The sequence below is a fragment of the Venturia canescens genome, chromosome 8 (genome assembly GCF_019457755.1).
Source record: "Venturia canescens isolate UGA chromosome 8, ASM1945775v1, whole genome shotgun sequence".
Classification (NCBI taxonomy): domain Eukaryota; kingdom Metazoa; phylum Arthropoda; class Insecta; order Hymenoptera; family Ichneumonidae; genus Venturia; species Venturia canescens.
In genome coordinates this window covers 20,520,374-20,540,176 of record NC_057428.1, presented here as the reverse complement: position 1 = coordinate 20,540,176, position 19,803 = coordinate 20,520,374, and the positions used below count along the sequence as shown (strand labels likewise).

The window sequence follows — 19,803 nt, the reverse complement described above, 5'->3', positions numbered from 1 at the left end:
CCCGGCTCTGTGGCACAGTTTCAACGGCGCTGCTTCTCCGGCGCGGCGGCCTCTCAAAACCCACAAGTGGAAATATCTCGAGGAGCAAGACTCGAATACGGTGCGCGGCGGTGGGAGAGGAAAGACGCGCTTGGTCGAAACTTTTCTCAAGAGGATCGTAACTGGAGCGTGCTGTAGATAGCCGGCCTCGTCCGCGCCGTCTTTTTCTTTCTTCGCAGCTTCTGCCCTTTTTTCTCTGCCTCGTTTCCATTCTTTTTTTCTCAATAACTCGAGTAGAGATCCGACCACTCTCTTCTATCAAGTGGCATTTATTGAAAAATATTTCGTGCTTCCGGCACTCGAAATTAAAAGCTTTTCCGAATCCTCGCCCCGCTCAATGGAATGGAAATTCAACGAGAGCCAAAAAAAAACGAGGTAAATTGAGCTCTCACCGAGAAACAACACGTTTTTCCAGCACTCTCTCTCTCCCTCCCCTCATCTTCTTTCAGACTACACTTTCCCCCATTTTTATATTAACTCTGACGCAGAAAACGATGCTTCGATAGCAACCGAAAAATCCTCCTCAAACGAGTGTGAAAATCCGTTTTTAATTGTTACGAAAAACCGAGTTTATCTGGCTCATCCGAGGAGAGTCATTCCTCCATCTTTTCATGGAGGTCCTAACGAAGGATCGTGGAGCAGTTTGGAGGAGAAACAAAAAGTGGCAAAAAGGCATTTCGTCCCTCGCGCCAATCCTTTACTTTTATTTAGTCCTCCATTTTGAAACTGTATCCTTAAAGTAATTTAAACTTTGACGAATGATAATAAGAAGGTGCATGGGCAAAAAGAGTGTTTCCTCGTAAAGAAAGTTCTTTGACAATGCCCGCCGCTAGTTTTTTCCCCCGACTCATTAAAACTTGATAATTTGTAGAGGTTTTTTTTTTCCGAGGACGTTCCCTCGCTCGCCAGTGAGCCGGTCGGAGCGTTGCGCCCCATTTTTTCCGCTTTCCTCATTTTCGTTGTTTTACGTATCTTCCCGGTCTTTTCGGCCATTATACGAGGGGTGTGACCTCGAGCCGCGTAAAATAATAAATTTGTGAGAGCCGCGAATCCGAAATTACTTTATCCGAAGGATCGGGCCCGGTTCGATGAGAACGCGTGTGTTAAGGGGGAAGGAGGGGGGGGGGGGGGGTAAATTCGGAAGAACGGTTTAGGGGATTGAAGAATAATGGAAGGGGGGGGGGGGGTGAGCCGATTGGAATGGACGTACGATCGAAACGCTACCGGTTTCCCTCGTAAAACGATGCAGGTACGATATTTACGAGTTTTCTCATTCCCGCTCTCTTTTTCACTTTCTCCCTCCCCTCGGCGCCTCCCTCCGCTGGCTGCTGCGCCGTCGACGCTCCGCTCCCATGAGAATGCTTCCTCGCTATCGCGAGAACCGAAGAAATGGGAGCGTGTAGGCATATTGAGGAACTGGCGAGTGGAAAAGGAAAAAAAGAGCAGGCGCGACTGGAGCGATTTCACGGAATGAGCCGCGATCCCTATAAATATAGGAAAAAGAATGATGGGGAGAATAAAAAGAGTGGCGAGAGATCGATGCGAGTATGTGCAAGGGTTTTGCCAAGAAAAATCATCGTGACGTTCGAGTCCCGGATATCGTGGCAAGAGAAAAAGGGATGAATGGAAAAAGTCGGAAAAAAGCCCTCATAATAGTAAAAAGAGGAGAAAGAATCGAGAGGAGAGCAACGGCGCGAAACTCGATCACTCCTTGCTCCGGATCGTATCGCATTTTCAGTTTTCACCTTCTTATTTTCCTCTCCGCGTACCGATCCGCCCAACATATTTATTTCTCCCTCCACTCGCGTTGCTTTTTTCTTTTCTTTTCATTTTTGTACTTCTTTCGTTCCTCCCTGCCTCCGCCCCTCGTCAATGGTTGCCTCGCGAGTTTTTCTTTGTCTATTCCTTTTAGTCGCTCAGCGGTGAAGCTGCAAGGCATAGGCTGCTGGAGACGTACTCGTCGAAGATTGAAATTCGTAGAGCGCACGAATTCTCTACTCTCAGCATGCTCTCTCTCTATTTCTATCCTCGCCATTCCATTGTACGTGCTCTATGCGACGTCACCCCGTGAGGAATTTCATTAAAATTATTACTTAGATATTGGAGTGCCCGAGTACGAACGCGGAGGATCGCAACCTCGAGCCCCCGCTCGCAAGACCCTCAGCGACCTCGCACGACTCTGCTCCTTGCCTCTCAATATCAAACGTGCGCGTACTACTTTTTTTTATTCCTCCGACAACTCGACGAGGCATTGGTTTTCGAGAGAGATACCAGTAATAAAAGTGAGTCATTAAAGTTACATGAAAATGAAGGGGCAATCGAGGTGTGTATAAATAAAAAGAGTGAAAAGTTGGCTCGTTGAGGAGCTCCGAGCCTCGGAGAAAACTGAGTTTCGTCAGGATCAATGAGGCAGGATGTTTAATTTGTATGGCGGAGAGTCGACGAGGAGAGGGAGGCTTCCATTCGGCCACAATATTTTTCAAAGCGGCGCTCGCACCGTGCGCGGAGCACGAAAAAAACTCTCGCGGGATTTGCAAGCAGCTCGTACAACTGAAAAATTCAATTTCCCGCTCATAAATAGGAGGAGGGCAAAACGTTCATCGTGAGTTTGGACGATTCGAGTAAACGCGAGCAACTATGCACCCCGCGGATTTGATGTGGCGTTGCATTATTTCGGGGCCGGAGGAGCCGAACGAAAATGAAAATCGGGGCTCGCGGCTCGAAACTGCTGCGTGGGCCCTCGCGCAGCATCCCTTTTCTCGCGTATAAATGACGGAGCAGAGAGTCACAAAACGAGGAAGAAAACACGTACGCAGGCGAAAAGCGTATTGCGGAGATTGGAAAAAGTTGAGCCGAAAAAATAAGCTGGGGGAGGAAACGAACGAGGGAAAAAGTCATGAGTCGGCGAGTGAGCGAATGGGACGCGCGGCAACGAGGGTCCCTGAAAAAACATCAATTCAAAATCCACAGAGATTGTGGGAATAGGGTCGCGGGGGGAGAAAAAACGACGAAAATTATCAACGCTCGTTCGCACTTTTACTGCAGCGTTTTCCCTTCATTTTCACCGGTAGTATGACTCGTGCGCGCACGGAGCTCCGGCAAGTACAACGTCAAAAAGAATATGGAGAAGAAAAATAGGAAGAGAGAGGAGAATAAGGAGAAAAAAAATGGGAGCACGGCGTCGAGCTGATGTCGGTGAAAATAACGTAACGTCGAGCGAACGTTTTTTTCTATTCTCCTCTTCAACCCCCTCCGCGCCATTTCTACTTCTCTCTTCCTTTCCATGCCTCCCAGTCGACAGTGTAAATTTCACCTGCCACGCCGCGCTCTCGCCCTTTTTACGTCCGTCACTCCCCCGCTCTTTTTCTCTTTCATTCTCGCTCCTCGCCGTAACCCTCGGTCCATCTCCCTCCGCGACCCTTTCGCGTTTCCTCTCCTGCCGTCGAGCCATCCGCGCCGCAATATTCCAACACTTTCCGCAATTAAGCAGCCGCACCGAAAACTGGCATTCGCTCAAGTGCCACTGCGCGGCTGCCTCGTTCTCTGCTTCTTCGTCTCTCTATTAACTCGGTGTCTCACACGCTCGCGTATGCGAAACGCATTCGCGTAGCGAAGGCCTCGGTGTGCGAGAGCGGCCAGACTTGGAGGGTGGAACCGCCGCGTATACGGAGCGGCAACGGAGCTCGGAGTAAGCCGTCGTGTCAGTTACCACTGCGTCCGACAAATGTTTGCCCGCACTACTGCTGCAGCCAGCCGCGCCCCCCCCCCCCCGCGTCTCAGAGTCAAGAATTCAGCTTCACCGGAGCTAACGCGTGCTCCGATTAATCGTCCGAGCATCTGCATTATTTGATGCGACCTCGTTCCGCACCGGAAACCAAAATGTTGATCAAATTATTTTGCGCAGTAGAGTCTCGCCGGGGAGAAAAGTTTATCCGGCCCAGCGACGAGCTTCATACTTCGGAGCGGCACTCGATCAAACGCGAGCTCGAGCAAACTCTGACCGGGGAGGGGGCCGAAGCGATGCCAATTCTTCCCAAAATCGCCAAGCGGAGGACGCTTGTCTGACCGACGAGTAACTCGCTACTGCGCGTCGGACGGAATTCACCTTTCGCTACTAAACTCCCACAGCGTCGATCGCGACTTTGACGTTCCAACGCACTTTCTTCCTCTCTTCGCTCTCTCACTTTCTACCAACTTTTCACATTTTTACACATCGATCCATCGATCGACGTCAACCATTTCGACTCCTTTCTGCTCCCCCCCTGATAACGCGAAGCATATTCCGGAGCCTCTTGCGGGGCAAAATTTGGAATAATTTCATCCACAATTTTTTGAGTTTTTAACACGGAAGAACTCGCAATAATATTAATTGTTAAAAAATTTAACGGTGTTCGAGCTTCGGAAAAGTTTATACCGTCAAGAAAATTTATCACAGATTCCGTTTCTTTGAAGAAAACATTAGCTCACGGGGCTTTTGAGAAAGAAAATGTAACGAGTCTGGGTCTTTCTCTCATCCCCACTTATCTGACGGTTCAACGTGACGGCGAGGTAGATTTTCGGGAGTCAATAGTTCGCCCCGCACGCTCATCGAAAGCGGTCAGATCGACGTGTAAATGATCAGACACACGATATCTCGACGGGAGAAAGAGTGACACCTTCGACGATCAGTGGACGATACTGGCCACTCACATAATTACTCCGAAAACATCGGCTGCGCAATCCCAGGACTTTTTACGGCTTCCATCGCCATCCTGGAATCTTACAGGAGAAGGATCGTGCGATTCTCGTCCGACAAGATCACCTTTATAGGGATATCTATCGGCTCATATATATATTCGGGCGACGCAAGCGGAGTTCGGTGTTGAGGTTGTATCTCTCCAGCAATTCCATTATGTTTAATTAACCGCGATTGACTATTGGCAGTATGCAGGGCGAACGATTATTTTTCCGACATAATAACTTTGTACATTCCCGTGGGGTTTATTGAGCGATCTTTATTTGTGATTGATATATTTGATAATTTGAAATTTGTATCTTTTATCTCGTGAATATTATTTGTGCAAAATAAACAAGAATGCCGTACCATTTGTGTGTTCGCTTTCCCGCCACGGCGTTTTTCATACTTTTTATTGCCATCGTCATTTATATAAAGTTGTCGATGAGTTGTATCGTACGGCTGTTTTTAGAAATTCGCCACCGGTGAGAATTGAACCTGTGAAATGTGCCTCTCAAGCCACTAATTAAATAAACCCAACTTACAATATCGTTAACCCTATAGCGGTAGTACATACATCGCAAAAATATTTCATTACAAAAAGATGAAAAAACTTTGGTTTTTGACGTGTCGGAAGCGGTTCGAACTTCGGGCAAATTCGGAAATCGCGGAGACTTCGTCAAATTTATTTTTTATTAACTTTCTTTCGTGCAATAAAAATGTAAAATGATATTTTCAAAGGATTTTATTACAACACTCTTGTGATAAAAATATTCTCAATGCAAGTGTTTATTTATTTTATTAATAGTTTAGACTTGAAATAATGCAAACTTGACTAGTCATAGAACGGTCGAACTAGTTTAAGGGGAGAAAAAAATCAACGTCTGTTTTATACTCGTCTATAGAAAAGCTCGTGAATTTCAGAGTCTATCGGTTTCGTACAATCGAGAGCGACGAGGGTTTCCGGGACGGATGGGGAGTTGGCTACCGGAATCGAGATTTGCAACGGGCAATGCTTTTCGCGATGAAACGAGAGAGCGCGGGGGCCCTCGAGCTGGCATCCGGTCAAGTGCAATTTTGTCGAGTCCTGAGCGAGCTTCGACAGCACACGAAGAAGCATTAAGAGCCGAGAATATTGGGTGGACTACTCGCGGACCGTCGAATATTCGAGTTTGTTTCAACGCTCTCGAATTACATGTGCGAATAAACGAGTGAAAACTCGTTGTAATACACCGAGACAATTTGTTTCGTTCGCTCTCGATAATCGGGCGCTGAATTCGCGCACTAAATCCAATAATTCATCGCGTTTCGTCAAGCGAATAAGAAGAAAAGGCGGCGGAGTATGAAAACCGAAATGCAGGCGCCGATATCCGGTCATAATCGGGAATTCGATCGATACAAAAGTGTGCTCGAGCTCGAGAACGCGACGAAGGCATTCGGGGAATGCGCGATTATTCGTCCGACGAGCTTCCGTAAAAGATGTAACGAAACAAAAAAGTGAAGGGAAAAAGAGAGGAAGAAATAAATAAACTGGCGGAAAATAGGACACTCGAGCGCGCAAGAATGCGAATTAAAATCGAACGAAAAAGTGCTGCGAAGCGAACGAAAAAACATGGCGCGACGAGGCCCCAAGCCCCGCGCTAATGCCCGCGAAAATAATGTATCACACACGTGCATAAATGCTGGGAGTGGGCAAGCAGGAGAGGGAGGGAGACGTTAAATTTCACCTGGTGCCGGAGGGTCGATACTGCGTAAATATGCGTTAAGGGGGTAGTTGAATGGCGCATAGAACGTGCCAAGCACCCAGCAGCTTGGGGTTGCCATGCCCTTTCTCTCTTGTTCTCTTTTGCTCTCTCGCTCGCTCGAGGTGAATATCTCGGGAAACGGAGAGCCTTGAGAGCGCGTTACGTTGCTGAGGGTATAGCACGAACGCATGTGAGCGTCCGCATGTTTTTTCGTGTTGGTCGAAAGACTTCAAGTGTCGGTGTATGGGGGGGGGGGGGGGGGCGGGGGCGGGGGCGAAAAATAGTGTGCGGAGAAGCGGCGGTGTAATGGCTCGCTACCGAGGGTGCATTAAGGCGGTTTACGTATAATACGGGAAAGGAGGGCGAGGCAGATGGAGGAAGAGGGAGAGAAACGAGGTCTTTTAACTCACCTCAAAGGCAGTTTGCTCATCCGAGCGTCCAAGAGAGTTGAACAGACGGAGATATTCCACCACCGGGAAAGTAGAAAAGGAGCTTGAGACTTGGCTGATGTTTCATCGATGTTGGGAAGAAAAAATAAAAAAATTCATCCCCTCCCCTGTGTCTCGCGAGGGCATCCGCCCGTTTGAGCAACAACTATTCCTTCTATAATCCATTTACTTTTTCCTTGTTCTCGCAAGCCGCTGGGACGCGCGCCATTTCTTAAATGAAAAAATTTGACTTTCATGGGGAGCCTCCGACTTTCGCCTCCGCATTAATTCACCCTCCTCCTGCTCGCGTACGTGTGTGCGCGAGCCTGCGCTCGATGGAACTCTCGACTCGGCTCCCGATCTCTTTTGCCCACTAGTGGAAATCACGCTGAGTGCAATCGCGTTTGTTTCTTTCACGAGAAACAACGCGATTGAGAGAACGAGATTTATCGGAACTTGTTCGTTATTCGCCGAGGGGAATCTCGGCCACCTGCGGCCCTGGAAATTCGGCTGCGTCTCGACTCGGACTCGGATGTATAAAAAGATAAATAAATCCGCCGCACATCCCCGAGGACGAGTTAAGACCGAGGGACGTTCGTACTGCCGCGCTCCGGAGGAGCAACAGTCCGCGCCTGCTAAAGAATGTGTTTTGGAAGCTCCTTCGGGAGCTCGCATGGGAGCCGAGTGATTTAGAGGGATTTGGCCGAGGGTCGGTTACCGAGTTTCCCTCCAATTGGGCTCTTTTTTTTCCTGGGGGTGAAAAGGCCCGAGAGGAAACCGGGCTGCTCGCTCGGCTCTATCGCCGCTACGTGCTACCTGCTGGATCACAATAAACGTCTCTGACCGGCAATAAAACGAGGGAAGCCCGCAACGCGGCGTGACGGAAATGAAATAAGAATTTCCGGATCGTCAACGCCCCGGACGGACGTCGATATTTTCCTCTCGGTCGCTCCGCCGATCGCGCTTTTCTTCTTTTTCATTATCGAGCTGGCGCGAACGCGATCGACCAAAACTTTGACGAGCGAATCCGCACCGCGAATCCTGCCCGGGGCCACCCACTTCGCAAACGTCATCGCCTCATCGCAATTCCCTGAAAGCCACTTTTTTCAAAATCACATTTTACTCGCGTTTCGTATTTTACAAAATAACAAAACACTCACCGCAATTTACGAATCGGAGCACGAAAATTCCACGATTTTATCGACCGAATACGGTCGGCGAGTAGCTCAACGCTCGCAACAGCGCAGTTCCAATATGCATAAATTATTTTTTCCTGTTGTTGTTTTTTTCCGTTCTCTCGTTTTAGTTTTCTAGTTTTCTCCGCATAGACAGCGTTAACCGTCAATTTTTCGTACTCGTTTCCGTTGATCGAATGGAAATTGAGTTGCGCGAGAGTGCGAGGAGCCCGGGCAACCGCGCTCGAGTAATTTAGCGAAAAATTATCGAAATATAGAGAAAAGAAGTGAATTTCGATGCATTTGCTCGTGTTATTTATGCCGTGAAGGTTCAAACTCGTTCGGGAAGTACTAAAATTCTATCAACGACCCTGCCCTCTCATTACATTAAAACTCCAAAGTACTAAAAGACAGAGTAAATATGACGAGAGTTCGAACAAGTAAAACGAGAACGAATCGAGTTCGGTAAACACTCAAATAAATAAGTTTGTATTTTCAGTACGAACGTGCCCGATGGCAGTGCGGAAAATAACGTAGAAATTACAGGGATCGGATAGTTCCTCGGTGAATTCAACGTTCGAGTAACTCGCCATCGAGCCTCCAACTTTTCCCCATTTTCCACAACAAATTAGTTTCTTCCTCATTAAATTAATCAGCGATCGCGCGATCCAGCGACCAATCCATTATTTCCTGACCCTCCCGGCGGCGCGCTCGCGCGATACATTCCCGTTAAATGCCTCGCTTTTATAATCCTCGTTGGTACACGAAGAGCGAGTGAAAAATGCATCGAGCGATTAAAAAGTCGAAAAAAAAGTAATAAAAAGGAGAAAACGGAGGAAAAAAGCGTTCGGAGAGGAGGACGCAGCAGCGCGAACGGCCAGGGGAAAGGAATTTTCGCAATTTTTATCTTCCCTCGTCTCTCTCCGCACACGCGCACGCGCGTACACGTAGAAAACGCAGTCCAGACAACCCTTTATCCCTCGGAGGCCGAGTTTATATCTCCCTTATTGCGCGATTCCTATCGCCGAGATCACGTGACCAGGTACACATAAAAACGCACAGATACACACAGAGAACCAAGAACGCGGACTCGCCCACTCCGCGTTTATACGCAACGAGCGAGCCGCAGCCTCAATCTTCTCCAATTAAATTATATTGGAATTTGCGAGAGGGAATGCCAATACCGGACGAGGTCGGCTCATTGTGCTCGGATAATGAGCGAGACTCGCTACCAACGAGGTTTACCTATACGGAGGAGCGAAGGAGACGAAAGTTCCGTTGAACGTTGCGGATCAAACTGCAGCTTCTCCCTCGCGCGTATAACTATAAATGAATTTATCTCTCGTTTTTTCTTTCTCATCTATTTATTTAGCTTTTTGTTGTGCAGGGAGAAGAAGCCGAGCCTCGGGGCTGCTCAGAAGGTCCGGCTGTCGACTGAATTTACTTCATTTCAAAAGGAAACATCCTCGAGCCGCACGAGCCATCTTCTTTCTATATACAAACATTTATGTAATGTTGTGTGCTATTTGAGGGGAGGAGCGAGTGGAATCGACCACTCGCATTGTACACGCATCTCCTCTCTCGTCCTGAGCGAAACAAATGACTCATTCTTTTGACGTTTCCATTATATTGTATCCTTCGTTTATTAATACGAAATGTATGCGAGGATGAATTTTCTATTGGAGAATAAAGCTTTTGTGTGTTACGATTAATTAACAGAATGGGCAATTACAACAAAAGGGCCTGGGCATTGAAATTTTGATGCGATTGTTCGAGCTCGCGACGGACGAAGATGCTGACGAAGGCCTCTGGGAATGCTTGTATTCATGAATCTTTCGCCAGCTTCGAGGAGCCAGAGGAAAATGACACTTTGGTTGATTAACGATGACTTTTTTCATCGACTCGAAGCACCCTCAGAATTCGTGGCATCTCGGAAAAACCGTAGCTCCCGAAGGAAGGAATATTTTTTTCGAAGCTTGTTTATAATTTTAGCGAATTCGATGAATCGTCGTCGAGCGTAATTGCGACGAAACGAATCGGTGGGAGGAATCAGCCAAGACTCTACGTTTCGCCTCGTTTTATCAAATTCTTTAGAGACCCGCAGCATATGCACTATCGCACAGCTGCACGTGCATGTGTATGGATTAGAGAAAAAGCAGTTGGCAGAGACACGAGGGGTGAGAAAACTCGCACCGAGAGGGCGGTTCGTGTCACAAGTGTGTGCAGCACCAGCAGCGAAGAGCAGCTTGTCGACGACGAACCTCGCTCATGCACGAGCCTTTTTCTTTCTTTCTTTCTTTCTTTCTCTCTTTCTCTCTTCCTCGAGCTCGTCGTGCGTAATTTACGCCGAGCACTCGACCGCCTCGGTTATGCACTCGTTTCACATTCTCTCTCCCTCTCAGCCTCCTCTCCACCTTATTCCCATGTTTCGAGTCCCATTCTTCTCCTCGCTCTCGCCCCCTTTTCAAAACGTCACCATATTTTTATCGCTCCATTCTCATCCACGTGAGATTCCTCGCTCAAAGTTATACGGGGAAACAAAAGCTCCGGAATTCGTTAATGAACGATCATCGATCTTAACCTCGGACGTTCCAGCTCGCAATATCGATGCTGAATATTCTTATCAAGAAATTCTCATTTTTAACGGCCCCGAACGCTTCTGGAGCACTGATCAATGCGAGCGAGTTCTCAATGAGGATCAGGAAACCGGTTTTTCACACGAAAACATTTCGATATTCGACGCCGAGCCGCCGTGCGACTCTCCATTTGCAATTCCGTCTGCAATTTGAGAGCTGAAATCACTGCAGAGCTTTCGAAAGCTCGGTTTTTTTAATTCTCTCAAAATATACTGCTCGTTGAAAATTTGGGGTCATCCCGGCCTCGTGCGGGACCACGTTTCGAAACTTTGAACCCTTTTCTCGAAATTCGATTCTCCAAAAGGTCCAAATTTTCATTGATTTTAATAATAATCGCATTTTTTGTCGAAAATTGAATCTCTTCGCTCGAGCACTCGCCAATAATTGACGCGAGTCTCCGCACAACGATGCGGGAACCGCACGAAGCATTGTGCTCACTTCTATCGTGTCATTAGACGTGGAATAATACCGTGTTTGATTGCTCGTCGTTTCCACGCTCGCGCACATGCCTTAGCACCGAGGATCCGGCGCAGAGTACAAAAGACGGAGAAATAATGTTCGATGGCCGACGTAAACTCGATTTCACTCGATGTTCGATCGTGCTTATTGGGCGTTGATGACAGCCGGGGGTCTGAGTGGCCGGAGAACGAGACAGCGTGAGGAAATGGAGAACAAAATTTCAGAGTATCAGAAAAAAAAAAGCGGCTCGCTTCGTCGTTGCTTTCGGAGTCTTCGCGAGTCGAGGGAGCTCGAGCTAGAAAACGTGTGCGGCGTTACTTTAATCGATTCAGGAACGTGCCAAATCCGCCGGCTGCTTCGGCTTCGAAATTCAGGAAAAAATATTCTCGATCTGTAACGAGAAATTTGAAAAAGTTAGCCATCCGTTTGGACCAGGTTCCATCATCGCATTTATCGAACGCCGATCGGCTCGGGGTCGAATATTTCCGGTGCAAATAAGTGGGGAGAATCGATCGGGGAATCGCGATAAAAGAAGGCACTCAATTGGATATTCGGAGGCTCGAAATAGCCGTTAAAATCTGAGAAGAGGGATAATTGAGCTGGAAACTTGCTCAATTACGTTGACAAGTTTAAAAGGGGCTGGCGACATGGAAAAAGTGTGAAGATGAAACTTGAAATGCGGAGAGATTCGCGCGGAGCGAACTGCTTTAATTTCATCTGTTTTTCAGCTGTCTCTGTACATACGAGGTGTCTGTACATAGCTATACTCGTGTGTATTATTCTCGCTTTTAGTTTCTCCGTTCCGTGCTGAGCGTCCCAGTAACCACACGCTCGTATATCTTCCCCTTTCTCGGTCCTCCGTTTCAGTGGCGCACGTATAACGGTCCCCTTGCATTATTTAGTCAATATCGCACCCCCGACCCTCCCGGTGGCTCGACGTCTCTTGTTCCGACGACGAGAAACCTCCAGCTAGACCGAAGCTCGACTAAGGGTTGGCCCGAGGTTCAGCATAACCTGCTGCTGTGCCACCGCTACGAGAATCTCCTCTCTCGAGTTTCACAGTCACCTCCATCTTCATCCTCTCTCTCAGCCTTTCTCATATATAAATATATATAGACGTTATAAGAAAGCTTTACAGGCGACACCGCGAGAGGTTGGACCTTCAGAAATTTCACTGACTTCCGAGAAGATTCTACGTAACCGTTTCGTCCCTCTGGCTCCGCGGCCCGGCTGTCTCTGTCTCTGAATTTCTCAATTTCTCTCTCTCTCTCTCGCTCGTGCGCCGGATAAGGCACGGAACGAAGCAGTGCGATCGAGAGGAGCGAGAAGATTTTCGCAGAATCCCATCTCAGCTTGGAGGAGTTTGCTCGCGCGTCTAAGAGCTTTTCCTACTGGAAAATTCATTGGAGTCTTCTCTCATTCAACCTCCTCGTTAATTGCCGCGGCCAATGTTCATTAAAACTTTCACGCCTCTAAATAAAAAGGGACAACAACGTGGGGGAGCTTGCGTAGCTTTTTCTTGGGAGAGCGTGTCGGAAAGACGAAGTAAAACGATCGGAGCAGCCTCCGTGAATTTTCTTAACGACTAAACTTTCGAGGCTTCGATCCTCGAGGCTCGCGACGTTTTCTGACCAGAGCCAGAACCGCTCGCGAACGAGCGGCTCTTCTGAATCCACTCGATCGGAGCAACGAGCTGATAAAGAGACTCGAAGAGAGCTGGGAGCGAGGGGGTGGGAAAAGGGAAATAAAAAATAATAATAATGCGCTGGGAGGGAGGGAAACATGCTCGAGCAGCTGAATAACGTGAAATCAGAATAAGCCGCTCAGCAAAGTCGCGGCTCTGCTTCTTGCCAGCGCAGCTTTTCTTTCCTCCTCCTCCTAATTTTTTCTGTCTTTGCCTCCAGCCTCGAGTCAAGCTCCGGCCGGAGGGAGGAAGAAAAGGGGCGAAGGACTCGGACGGGATTGTTCACTCGGTCGCAGGGGGTGGAAAAGTTTTATAAGTGTTCCTGCGGTGCGCCTCTTTTCTCTCTTCTCAGCCGAGAGGGAAAGAGAAAAAAGGGAGTAAAAGAAGATTCGAAAAACGTCGAGTCCGAGGAGCGCGGACGAGGGAGGAGCCACGGAGGCTAATCAGTTTCGCGTGATTTAATCGCGGAATTGCATTGTCGGACGCGCATCAAATAAAAAGCACATCAACAATTCTCTTCTCCTTGCTATAAATAATATTAAAACGTTTGACGGAAATGACGAACGAAAGAGGACGAGAAAGAGTTGCTGCACAACACCGGAAAAGAATCGTTTCCCTTCGTCCTCGACGTCGATAAAAAAAATAGCGGGCGAAGCGCGATCGCGTTTCGACGTAGGCACAAAGAGAATTTCCGCGAATGGATAATGCCGGGGAAAGTGTTTTTTTTTTCTTGCCAGCAGAGAATCGAATGATCGTTGTTACAGGGAGGAAAATTGTTCGTTTTTCTGAGCCACCGAGAGAGCTGCCAATTTAAAATTGAATTTGAATGCGTCTGGACCGAGCAGCCGGCAAACTAGTTCTTATTTCATTCACTCACGTCTGTTTGTTCGGGGCGATGCTCGGGGGGAGGGCGACGAAGGGTGCTGGGAGCGGCGGTGGAGAAAGGTTGAAAGAAGTGAAAAGAGACTTGGGAGAGAAATGCATACGCGACACCTTTTCTGCGAGTTTGTCTCTGAAAAAACGTGTGCACTTTTGCTTGTCTCGAGTCAATAACCGAGCGTGTGCGTGTCTCCCGGTGAATTCCGAAATCGCGGAACGTCCTCGCGCGGGAAACGTCTTTTTCCGTGTGTACGAGCTCGCGCCCAAGAAAGCGAAGCAAGCGAGAAGAAAAGGCGCGACGAGTGAGGGAGATCGAGGAGAGAAAAAGAGCGAGCGCGGCCGGGGGTTAAAATCAACAGCTCGAGTCAGAAGCTGTGTTCACGGTCCGTTTTTCAACGGGAAAAGCTCAAAGGGACAAAACTCCCTTTTCACGGGTCACCGACTGCTCTATCGCCTCTCGACGATTTCCCATCTCAAGATTCTCCTTTTCCTCTCTCTCTCTCTCTCTCTCTCTCTCTCTCGCTAGCTCCCGTCGCTTCGACACGAAAATTTTCACACACCGAACTCACTCGCGCGCAATCCAGTGTTCAAAATTCATATTATACCCAACTAAACCCGCCGCCACCGCGTCGCCTCGAAGCACCTCAAAGCCCTTTTTCTTCCCCCCTGCCCCTTTTCACCTTTCTTATTCGTCGCATTCTATAGCTGCATGTTTCGAATCGAAATACAAATTCTTGGAGAGCACGCGCGCGCTTCCTTCCGATTTTCCTCCACCACCGGCGCTCCCGGGAACCATTTTCCAAGGCTTTTCAACAAGAGTCGTTCCCGATCTGTTGCATCGAATAAAAAGCAAAATCGACGTTCGAATCGGTCAAAAATTTCATCCGCACTCTCCAAGGGCTCGATGAAAAGTGGGATTCGATCGAAATTCGAGCCGAACAGAGAGCCAGATTGACAAATTTCACATGAAATGAAAAATTGTGAGGAAAATTGAATAATTCGCCGCTCGATCGATCGATCGATCGATTTGCCAGAGGCACAAAGACGCTGGTCGTTGCCACCGAAATTTCCGAGACGCACGCGGACCCGCAGTGACGTTTGTAGATTTCGGAGTTGCGAAAGCTCGCGATAACGACGTATTGACATAATTTTCACGGATAAAGGGCGACGGTGAGATCTCGGGCGTGAAACGTCGAGGCCTCGGGAGCAGGGCAGAGAATTGGAAAGGGGAAGCGGAGAAAGGGGCGGCTTGGTGGGAGCGGAGGGACACGGTGTGCGGCTGGTTTGGCGACCGCGAGTGTGACGCGTGTGTCGGCCGGTGCCACTGACGGTGGTTGGTCGCGTCACGTACCAGGATTGTTCCCGTTCTCTCATCTGCATACTCTTATATGCAGCTCGCACGTGTATATATTTATACATGGACGTGAAGTGCTTGCAAATATTGGAGCGGGCCAGTGAGCCGAATAAAACGAAAATCGGCTTGCAGCGCCGGGATTTTTGACAGGAGTCTCTCCGCTCTTCGTCCGTTTTTGTCATTCCTTCGTCATCGCTCTTCCACGGCGGATCGTCGGGAGCGATAATTGAAAAAACACGGACGCGTGACGAAATGAAATTTTCAGCTGATGAGCGCGCCGGTCGGTGCGCGTCGTGACAACTAGGAGGAAAAATAAAAAGCGATCATTAGCGAGTTTCGTAAGAGGAAACGAGGGGGGTGTTTCGTGGGACGAGCAATCTCGATGCGAGGCGTAGCCGCCGCATCGATAATCAGGCAGGCGCGTTGCGTAATCGCGAAGGGTCATTAAGCCGATGGGAGAGACTCGGTGGACCGCAGAGCCGGGGATTACGGAAAAAAGCTGCCTTTTTTCGCAGCCAACGAGATCGAGGGATACGAATTCGTTTTCCCGGCTCGAAAAGATTCGCTTTTTCTGTTTTCCGATGCGGCTCGCTCATCGCGCGTATCAATCTTTGACGAAAATGTGCACGCGAGAAAAAAGTGCGGAGAAGCGTCGAAATTCCGGACGCGGGGGGCGAGCGAAGCGGACGCCGGAATTATTGCGGTGCACCTTTTCGCCTGTGTTTTCCCTCTCGCTTTTTCTCGTCATTCGGTGGTGTAGCGCGATTAAAATCCAGAAAGGAAAAAGATATCTCGCCCGCGTTCGCCTCAGGCCCGACGGGGCATCGAATATAAAAGGAGAAAAGAGAAAAAACACACAAATAAAGAGGGAAATGAGCGAGAGAGAGAGAGAGAGAGGAACTGAGATGAAAAAGATCAAAACAGAGGAAGGAGAGAAAAATTTAGAACGCGAGACAAGAATAAAGGGAAAAAATCTAAAAAATGACAATCGGTAGAAACGTGTGAGGCTGTTTTTGTAAAGAAAAGGCAGAAAATAGGCGCAGCGACCCGAGCCGAGCGTGGGGAGAGTTTCAATCGAGAGCCTTCGCAGCAATAAATCAGCGAAAAACCGGTGAAATGTGTTAAAACCCTGGGGAAAGGGCTGAAGGAATACTAAAATAAAGTGACAGCGAAGAAAAATCGTGACGTCAAGAAACTTGACGAAGGAGCGAATGAGTAGCAGGCCGACTTGCTGATTTCTCTCTTTCCATTTCTATATGCCGCACGCTCGAGATAAATTTTAATGAAAAACTACATTCACTCCGGCCAGATTAATCGATATAAAATCGAAAAGCGCGAAATTGCTATTGGGAAATAAAGAAAGGCGCGTGGCCAGGGGCCGGAAGAGGAGGAGAGAAAAAAAAACGTTGAACCGTGCCGTTGAAACGGAAGATATTAAAAATCTTGAATAATGCAATATTCGAGGCTCGTACAGCGGAACAGACCGGCAAAAAGAGCTGAGATATCACGCTTTTTTCCCAACCAGTTGGCTCGTTCTTTCATGTACATGCGCGCGCCAAAGCTTTGCAATAAAAACACCTTGAATTCTCTTTCCCTCTCGGGGCCGTATTTTTATCGACTACGAATGAAGAGTTCAAGCGTTCCTTTTAATTATCATTCTTCAGCGTTGTTTGCGAGAATTAATATGAATTCGTTCGATTGAGGAAGAAAGGTAAAAAATTGAAATCGAAATATTTTCAAACTAACTGGGAAAACAGTGAAAATGAAGGCATTGAAAATCGATCGATGAGAAAAGAGAGATCGAATGGAAGGATAAAGAATGATAAACTTTACGTACATGATTGTGCAGCCTGATTATTCCGAATCGCATGTTCGCGGTCGATCGGAGATATCTTCGTCACGTGCAGCCAGCAACCGTCTCCGGAAGGCGCTCAAACTTAGTTGGCGAACAAACAACGAATACCCGTAACGTCGAACTTATCGGGGCGCTGAATAAAAAAATAAAATGAAAACAATAATAATTCACAGGCCGTCGTAACGAGAGCAATCAGAGCGAACGAAACGTGCTAAATGAATGGATCATTTTTTCGATTATATTTAAGCGATGAGAGAATAAATTTAGACACTCGTTGATGCGGGCTGCGAGAACTCGGAGGTGCGATAACGTGGCACTTGTAAAAGCATTTCGGTCCTTTTTAAATTCGGCGAGCGACGTTTACCACGAAACTCAAAGTGTCTGTAAACTTTTATCTTTCTATCTTTGCCTCTATTCCGTTCTCACGCTCATTCGCGCCCTCTTTCTTCCGCTCTCTCTCTCTCTCTCTCTCTCTCTTCCTCGCTCGCGCTCCCGGTTCTCAATTTCCCTTTGCACCCTTTCTCCGGGTGTTGGTCTCGTGTGACACCTGCTCCGTGGAAATCGCGCGGAGAACTAGCACCTAAGAGAGGACGCGGTCCACAGCAGCATCCCTCAGCATCCGTTGCTCGCACAGAGTGGAGCCGAGCACGCGCGAAATTCCCTCTCCACCCGGTTGCGAGAAGCCGAACTCCGGGCGGGGGTGGATTTTCTCCTCCATCCATTTGACAATCTCTCTCTCTCTCTCTCTCTCGCTCTCCTCGTCCTTGCGAGGTCCCCATTTCCGCTGATGTTTTCTCCCTCGCTCTCAGCCATTCAGGCTCCGTTCCTCTCGCTCTTCATCCCCCTCGTTGCCTCCTCCCCCTTTCCCCTGCCCCCGAAAATCACCCCGCGCGCGGTGGCTGACGCACGTCACGTAGCATTGCCGAAGCGCGTACAGCGGCCCTTTTCACCCTCCCTCCCCCTCCCCGCCGCCCCCGTTTCTACCCTTTCGAGTTCGCTTTTCATCCCCCGCCATCCCCATCGTATTCCTCGTGATCCCTCCGCGTACACGCCACCAACGCAGCTTCGCGGCTCTCATTTTTTTCCTCTCCCATTCTCTCCTTGTTTTCCTATCAGGAATCGCTCTCCCTCTCTCTCTCGCTCTCTGGCTCGCGAGAGGAGCAAAAAAGGGTGTCAAGGGGTGAAGCGCTCGGGCGTCACAGCCACCGCGACGAAACTTTGAATCTTTCTCCTTTTTTTAGCGTTTTCTCTCCCTCCCTCCCTCCCTCCTTCTCCGCCTGGACTCTGTTCCAAATTCCTCAATTTTCGGAGTCCGTTCTCGCACCGAGAGAATCGGGGCTTTCGTTCGACGAGCTGCACGCCCCGAAACGATTTTTCCCTTCGTACTCGAGAGCGCTGATAAATCCCGAGATCAATTGACTCGCGGAAGCTGCTACCTGTGAAATTACTCGATCGCTGGAAACGATTGCAAACATTTGATTAACTTACTGAACCCCCGGCATCGGGGGACGTATTTGAGAGAATAAAAAGTCTTTTACTTTGGCACCCTCCGAGCAGGTATAAGTCAAACAAAACACAAACAAAATCTAGAGCTACGGAGATGTAGTCGAACAGCGAGGCTCGATACTCTCGCAGTCCTCGTAAAGTGGATGCAAATTAATTTCACCTCGGTAAAAGGACGGTGGAATGAGGCAGCCGAAGGGTTCGACGTCGAGACGAAGTTTTGTCTCGATGTTTCTCCGCTCATACCCCCTCCTCCCCGACTCTCTTTATCCGCTGCATTCTCGATTATCGATTTTTGCATAAAAATTCACAAGAGATGCGCGCCCATCTTTTCCATTGGCATTCGCCCACAAAGTCGAGGCTGCACTGGAGCAGAGCGGAGCACAGAAGAGAAAAAACGATAAAAGATCGTCTCGTCGCGGCGAGTATAACGACTGTACAATTACCGCGGGTCTGCATGGCTTCTCCGCGAGGAAAAAGAAGCTCCGGTGCCGAAGAAAGAGACCAGATTGCGGAGGAGGGGGCCCGAGATCAGAGAAAACGCCGTACCGATTGTCTGGAAAGGAAGAAAAACGAATGAAGATGAAAAAAATGAGTAAAATCCCCAGAGCCAACGGGCGAACGACGAGGGAGAATAAAGAGGACAGAAAGGGAGAGAGACGAGTAAGCCACGGATCACAATACCGATGCGAATCTGTTGAGAGACAGAATATGGAAAAAAGTAGAATCAACGGTTGCATACTTCGGAGGGGCGGGTGAATGATCGAAGATTTTAAACGAGAACGAATGCAACGACTTTTCAAATAGAGAACAAATGTGAAGGAAAATATTTTGAAGATTCCAGAAATTGAAAAATTCCAAAATTTTCATTCGCTTTTGGCGAAGAATAAAAATATTTAAAAAGTTATGAAATTTCATAAATTCTCAGCGCATCGAGAGCCGCAGGGCGACCAACGCCTTCGACTACGTCGTCTCGAAATTTCAACTTTTTCGACTTCGATCCTGTGAGTGACTGCACGGACCTGTTGACTCCCTGAGGAGACTAGAATCCACGCGGGTCTTTGCGAAAGAGGGTATAAGAAAGAGAGGACCGAGTACGAGAAAAGAGAGGATGCGAGAGGGGATAATCGACTCGAGGAAGAGTTTCCTCCGCGAGACCTTTCGGTGCTTTCTATCTCGAGCTATTCCTTGGTTGTGGGAGTGGCGCCACAAGTGAGTCTCCGCGAATAAAATCTCGCTCGGGGACGAGTTTTTTGCGGAGGCTCGGAAGAAACGGAATGCGAAAATAAAAATGAGCTCCGTACAAATATTTTTCATGTTAAAATATGCGGT

At 48.4% G+C, this 19,803-nt stretch overlaps 1 protein-coding gene across 6 annotated transcripts in view; it reads right to left on the bottom strand.

Annotated features, from left to right (window-relative positions):
- LOC122414553 (Down syndrome cell adhesion molecule-like protein Dscam2) overlaps positions 1 to 17,547 on the bottom strand; it is a 115,027-nt gene extending 97,480 nt beyond the window's left edge. For 4 of the 6 annotated variants that reach the window (XM_043425930.1, XM_043425931.1, XM_043425927.1 and 1 more), the window contains exon 1: positions 16,951 to 17,546. The gene's annotated coding sequence lies outside the window, so the exon portion shown is untranslated. Of the gene's footprint in view, positions 1 to 6,908; positions 6,927 to 16,950 lie in introns of those variants that run through there. The other 2 variants (XM_043425932.1, XM_043425928.1) reach the window with 2 other exon arrangements.
- Positions 17,548 to 19,803: the final 2,256 nt, after the last annotated feature.